At 36.9% G+C, this 7,136-nt stretch overlaps 1 long non-coding RNA gene across 2 annotated transcripts; it reads left to right on the top strand.

Annotated features, from left to right (window-relative positions):
* Positions 1–1,020: 1,020 nt before the first annotated feature.
* Positions 1,021–5,336, top strand: LOC149411916 (uncharacterized). 2 transcript variants are annotated; one of them, XR_016304665.1, is made up of 2 exons: positions 1,021–2,520; positions 5,199–5,291. It is a non-coding gene; the product is annotated as an uncharacterized LOC149411916 (long non-coding RNA). The 2 variants fall into 2 exon arrangements; XR_016304664.1 differs by lacking the exon at positions 1,021–2,520 and adding an exon at positions 5,014–5,101 and having other exon boundaries at positions 5,199–5,336.
* The last annotated feature ends 1,800 nt before the right edge of the window (positions 5,337–7,136 follow it).

Raw genomic sequence — 7,136 nt, 5'->3', positions numbered from 1 at the left:
CACTATGAACCAGGGATTTAAAAAAGATACCAATTATAGTATTTAGTTAAGCCACCCCGAAAAAAGGGTAATTTTGAAAGCTTGGTGTAGTTTTTTTGGATAATGACTTGTGGGAAGTGATGTCGTCCTTTATATAAGGGTTAGCGTTTTAATAGCTCTAATTGATTTGTAGAGCCCTAGTTTAAATGTGCACTTGATTTATTAGAGAGCACGTGCGTTATGAGATGGGTGACCATTAAATAAAAATAAAGTTTTGTGAAATTGGCGGTAGACGAGGGGTAAAGCTCTCGACTAGCAAGCCGAATGTCGCAAGTTTAAAGCCCGGCGTGCGCTAGTAAATTTTATTTGATTAATTTCAGTTATTTCACAATTATAGGGATAAAAAACTTCTTCATCGCACAGAAATGAAAAAAATGATTTTCAACTAAATAAATAAACAACAAATGTTTAGTACTTTCAGATAATTATTTAATATTTTTGGCCTCTAGACCTAAAGTTCCCATCACACCTTCACAAAGAAACGGTGAAAAAATTAAGATGGTTACCTGTAAGAAAGGTTTTTGGTGGTACGCCTGCTTGTTGAATGCGTAAGAGCGAGATGACTGATAGGGGTATAAAAGATGACGGATGCATCTGCTCGCTCTCTTTACCAAACCGACAGCTCAGAGATAAGACGTAGACAATCCGCACTTAATTGTTAATAAATTATTATATTGGAACACGCGTTCTATTATTGTGTTCCACCAAGTCTGTAAATAACAGTCTAACAGTTATTTAACAGTGGCGCAGCCTACGGAAATTGTAAAACAACGATTAAAAGAATCGACGCGCAAGATTTCGCAAGGAAAAATATACGCGATATTGTCGAAAAAGTTCGGATTGCAACATAGTATTCGGGTCGGTAAAAAAGGCCGGACCGAAATTATTCTTCACTGAAAGGAGTGAAGAAGACGAAGCCACTGGAGCCAGCCAGCTTCTCGGAAGGGGGAAGCACGGAAGGGTCCAGGGCGTCAAGCGGCAGCATCTCCAAGGGTCAAAGGATCGGAGGGGTCCGGGCCACAAGAGTGGTCTGGGGGCAGCCATCAGCAGCACCAGGGTCAAGGATCGGTGTTGCCAGGTCTCAGAGCGGTCTGGGAAGAGCCATCCAGCAACAAGGGTCAAGGAGCGGTTTCCTGAGAGGGTCCAAGGAGCAGATTGGAGAGCGGAGAAATCTTTGGGAAGTTTTTTTTCTGTTTTTCTTTTCTTGTCTTGTGGGTACCTTCTGGGTAGAGGAAGCATGGAGTCAGGATTGGGGTCCTTCAGTTTGCGTGACGGTAACTGGGAGAACTTCAAGGTCCGTCTCGAGCAGTACCTCCTTGTGAATGATGAAAAGTACGCATCGGATGTTAAAAAAAGAGCTATTTTCCTAAATGCTTTGCAAGATGATTGTTTTTCTTTACTGGTAAATTTGTGTATTCCAAAAAAAGTAACAGAGGTTGATTTAAAAGATTTAATATCTAAGCTCAATGAATATTGTTGTACGACAAAATGTTTCTTTGAAGAAAGGTCACAGTTCTATTCAGCTAAACAAAGGAATGACGAATCAGTTCGCGATTTTGCTGTTCGTTTAAAATCTCTTTCTAGCAATTGCAAATTCGGGAATAGTTTATCAGAGAAATTAAGAGATTTCTTTGTATTAGGTTGTAAACCCGGTAAGATTAGAGAAAAATTATTTCTCGATAGTGAATCATATACTTTCGAAAAATGTGTGCAAGTAGCAGAGTGTATTGAACTTGTAGCATCAACCCAATCTCAATCAGCTGATAACAGAGTTTTAGCTAATTTAACAGTCGGCGGAGGTCGTGTCTCACCTAATACGCATGTGAAAAAGAGAGATGAATATAGTTTCAAGCGAAGCAGTAGCTGTAATCGGGCTCGTTCGCCGATTCATCATGTTACAAAGCGTAATTGTACGGTTTGTGGTTATAATAATCACACGGCGGTAGAATGTAGATTCAAAAATTATGTATGTAAAATTTGTGGTACTAAAGGTCATTTAGCAAAACGGTGTAAACAGGTGACAACACGTAAAAACGTGAATATTTTGTTATCGGATGGAATGGTTGGTGATGTACTAAGTATTGAGCCATATTATATAGAAGTTTCACTCGACGGAATAAATAATAAATTCATGGTAGATTCTGGAGCATCTTGTAGCGTAATTCCGGAAGAATGTTATCTCAATAAATTCAGCAGTATTGAGTTATTGCACGAAAACGTGAGCTTACGGAGTTTTGACAATACGCTCATTGGTGTGGTAGGTACTTTCACACCGATACTAGAGTATAATGGTCTACAACACCGACTAAAAATTATTGTCGTGCGTAGTTCGTCACTTTCGATTTTAGGACGTGATTTCATGAATCTCTTTAACGTGGGGATAACGGGGATCGTTAATTGTGTAAAACAAAATACATTAAAAGAGCGATTAGTGAAAAAATTTCCAGAAGTTTTTACGGATAAAATAGGAAAGTTTAACAAGTACGAAGTGAATTTAACCTTAAAAGATTGTGCTGTACCGATATTTCGTAATCACAGAATAATGCCGTTTGCTTTGAAGGATAAAGTTGAAAAAGAATTAAGTAATTTACTTTCTAACGGTATTATAGAACAAGTTCAGTATAGTGATTTCGCGAGTCCAATCGTACCTGTGATTAAGAAAGATGGTAGCATTAGATTATGTGGTGATTATAAATCTACAGTGAATAATCAGTTATTAATTGACAAGTATCCGTTACCTAGAATTGAGGAATTATTAACCAAAGTGAATGGAGGCAAGGTTTTTGCTAAAATTGATTTAAAATCCGCATATAATCAGTTTGTTTTGAAAAAAGAGTGTAGACGTTTCACAACAATAAATACCCACTTGGGATTGTTTCAATATAAACGTTTAGTGTTTGGGTTAGCACCAGCGCCAGCAGTTTTTGCTAAAGCAATGGCAAATTGTTTATCAGGATTACGGAACATGACGTTCTACTTGGATGATATTATTGTTATAGGAAAAGATGAAGTCGACTTAGAAAAAAACGTGTGTCTCGTTTTAGATAGGTTAAAAAGTTGTAATTTAACGGTGAATAGTGAAAAGTGTGAATTCAATTTAAAAGTTATTGAATTTTTAGGTTATAAAATAAGTGAGCAAGGAATTCAACCGTGTCAGCGGAATAAAGAAGCCATTTTAAACGCGTCAGCGCCTAGTGATTTAAATAAATTGAGAAGTTTGTTAGGTATGGTTAGTTATTATCGTAATTTTATTCCAAACATGGCAGATATATTGTCACCATTATACGATTTACTTAAAAAAGATGTTAAGTTTCAATGAGATACAGAACAAGAAAACAGTTTTGCGATAATAAAAAAATATTAACTTCGGATAGGATTTTAACGCATTTCGACGAGAATATTCCTGTGAAACTTGTCACGGATGGAAGTTTGAATGGGATCGGAGCAACGTTAATCCATGTATTTAAAAACGGCGTAGAAAGACCAATAGGGTTCGCAAGCAGAACTTTAAATAAAGCGGAAAAAAATTATTCGATTTTGGATATTGAAGCAACAGCTATAATTTTTGGAATTAAGAAGTTTTATCAATATTTGTATGGCAGAGAATTTATTTTAGCTGTAGATAACCAGCCTTTGGTCAGAATTTTCGGTCAGAATAGAGAAATTCCTAAGATTGCGGCGTCAAGATTACAGCGTTATGCAGTTATGTTAGGATCGTTTAATTTTACGATTGAATACGTAAAGTCGAAAAATAATTGTTCAGACTTTCTGAGCAGGTGTCCAATTGAAAAGGTTAGCTGTGAAGATAATATAGAGTCTGGTTACATTAATTATTTTGAAAATAACGGGTTTAATTTGTCTTTAGACGTGATAAGAAGTGAGACCGAAAAGGACGAAAGTTTAAGTCAAGTAAAACAATTTCTTATCGAGGGTTGGCCAGCATCAGTAAAAAAGGCACAAAATGTTAATTTTATTAGAGTTTTTTGGGAAAAAAGGTTGGAATTGTCATTGATAAATGGGTGTATTTTATATCAACATAGAGTTGTTATTCCTGAGTCTTTAAGACAAGAAGTTTTAAAGATGTTACACAGATCTCATTTAGGGGTTTTTAAGACTAAAGGCATTGCGAAAAGCTTTGTCTGGTGGCCAAAAATTAATCTAGATTTGGAGAAAATAACAGAAAATTGTAGAGATTGTTTAGAAATTAAACCAGAATCACAAAAGAGTTCATTAGCAGTATGGCCTTATGAACCTGAAGTATGGTTCAGGGTGCATATTGATCATGGTAGCTTACATAATAAAAACTTTTTAATTGTGATAGACTCTTCTTCGAAGTGGATCGAGTGTCTGGAAGTGAACAGTCTGTCTTCAAAAGAAAATGTTGAAGTACTTCATAGATTATTTTCACAATTTGGTTTTCCAGCAACTTTAGTTAGTGATAATGGTACGTGTTTTTGTTCTGAGGATTTTGAAAATTTTTGTAAGAAAAATGGTATGAAACATATTACTAGTCCAGTTAACCACCCGAGTAGCAATGGGCAAGCTGAGAATGCTGTTAAAACCTGTAAAAATTTTCTTAAAAAAATTTGTAAAAATAATAGATTTCCTTCAGATTATAAAGAAAAGTTAGGTAACTTTTTAACTGACTATAGAAATACCGTTCATGCAACAACAGGGTGTGAACCATCTGTATTATTAATGGGAAGAAAAATTAGAACAGTATTTGACTCTCTGATTCCTAGGAAGGTTGAGGAAAGAACGAATACTTCAAGTTCTACTCGTCAACAAAAAGTAATAAGAAAGGTTATTCAGAGTCAAGTCAATCAGAAAAGACAATATAAGGGTAGAAATAAGTCAGATTTGAATATAGGTCAGAAAGTGATGACTAGAGATTTCAGAGCTCAGGGTAATAGGTTATGGGTCCCTGGGGTTATTGTTGAAAAAAAAGGTAGAAATATATATATCATAAAAATTAACAAGTCTAATATGGTGTGGAAAAGACATTTAGACCAGATAAAGAAATTACATGTTTCATGGCAGGAGGGAGATAAGCCGGAAGTCGGTACGTCTGACACTAGGGAACTGTCGACGGATGAAGTTAATCTCTCAGGTATGTTACGTAATAGAAGTGACTCTAATACTGTTTCTCCATGTTTCAGGTCTAACCCATGGCAGGGAAGACTTCGGCCAAGATGAGGACCTCGCAGTCCAGGAGGAGGAGTGGACGGGCGACGAGACAAGAGAAGGGAAACAGAAAAGAAACGCGGCATATGATAGTTAATTTTATAAAAAAAAAATATGTTGTGTTAATTGTTTAGTAAATGAAATATATAAAAATAAAATTGTAAATGAAATATGTAGTAATAGGGTATGATATATATAGATAGGGGCATTCAATTTTAGTAGGGGAGGATGTAAGAAAGGTTTTTGGTGGTACGCCTGCTTGTTGAATGCGTAAGAGCGAGATGACTGATAGGGGTATAAAAGATGACGGATGCATCTGCTCGCTCTCTTTACCAAACCGACAGCTCAGAGATAAGACGTAGACAATCCGCACTTAATTGTTAATAAATTATTATATTGGAACACGCGTTCTATTATTGTGTTCCACCAAGTCTGTAAATAACAGTCTAACAGTTATTTAACTTATCTCTTATATTGTGAACATGAAAGTAATTTCCACAATGTTGTGAATTTATTGTTTTGTATTTGTGTAACGTTACCTACTTAATATGAACTAAACCTATCAATTGATTGTCCTCGAACAGAAAACCTTCCCAGTTGGTCGGTCAAAGCTTCATTATTCTGTATTTGTATTTTTAGTATCCAATAAATAAATATATAAAAACTGCCATGACCTCCAAGCTTACTAGCGCCATCTACCGATTCAAACTTTCCAGATTACGTGCCATTAATTAAAAAAAACCATATACGAGGCGTATCCAGAAAGTAAGTGTACTGAAATTTTGTAGGTTACAATTTTTTTTATTGAAAAATAAAAATTACATGGTTACCGTAGTACATATGTAAGCTATTTTTCGACATAGTCGCCATTCCTCTCAATGCAGTTGGTGAAGCGGGGTATCAACTTTTTGATGCCTTCCTCGAAGTAGTTTCCCGCCAACCCCTTCGTCCACTTCTCCACCTCCCCCTTTACCTCCTCGTCGGTTAAAAACCTTTTTCCACCCATGTACAGCTTCAGGGAGGTAAAGAGATAAAAATCTGAAGGTGCTAGGTCAGGAGAATGCGCGGGGTGGTTTAGGACATCCCATTTAAACGAAGCAAGCAATTCCTTCGTTGCGTTGGCCGTGTGTGGTCTGGCATTGTCGTGCAGCAGGCTGACTCCCTTTGTCAGCATGCCTCTCCTCTTGTTTTGAATCGCCTTTCGCAATTTTTTTAGGGTCTCACAGTATCCTGCAGAGTTGATGGTCTCCCCTTGAGGCAGATATTCAATCAAAATTATGCCTTGACAGTCCCAAAACACGGATTCCATAATTTTCTTGGCTGAAATTGTGGTTTTGAACTTTTTGGCGGAGGGTGAAGAGGTGAGAACCATTTTTAAACTCGTGATACCACTTGTACATACTCGTACGATTCATAGCTTTATTGCCATATGCAATTTTCACCAAATTATAAACTTCAAACGGAGGTTTTCCCTTCCAACCGAGATAACGGATGACGCCGCGTATTTCGCACTTGGCGGGAGATTGGATTGACTTTTTTCACGAAACGTGTTGTCGCGTCGACACTTCTCAACGTACCGACCTTGAACCAGTCTCGTTGCGGAGGAGAAGGGTAGCCAACATGTCTAAAATAAAATTCATTCGGTCGTGAGAGCCTCAGTACACTTACTTTCTGGATACTCCTCGTATATCGCTCTCATCATGACGCCACTTGCTGCGAAGCCGGTTAGTAGGTAACTATATAATAGAATTAAGGCGATGCACTACGTAGTAATGGAAAATCATGTGTTTTTGGTTTGAAAATTTGGTAACCTAGAAATGTTTCAGATGCTTTAAACAAACACCTCGAGTAGAATACATCTTGGCCCTTGAAATAATCGAGTATTTTTTACATAAGTCTTTTTATAAGCCCAG

The sequence above is a fragment of the Hesperophylax consimilis genome, chromosome 24, assembly GCF_061612785.1.
Source record: "Hesperophylax consimilis isolate HC1 chromosome 24, BYU_Hcon_1.0, whole genome shotgun sequence".
NCBI classification, from domain to species: domain Eukaryota; kingdom Metazoa; phylum Arthropoda; class Insecta; order Trichoptera; family Limnephilidae; genus Hesperophylax; species Hesperophylax consimilis.
The sequence above is the reverse complement of the archived record's forward strand: the minus strand, read 5'-3'. Positions and strand labels throughout refer to the sequence as shown.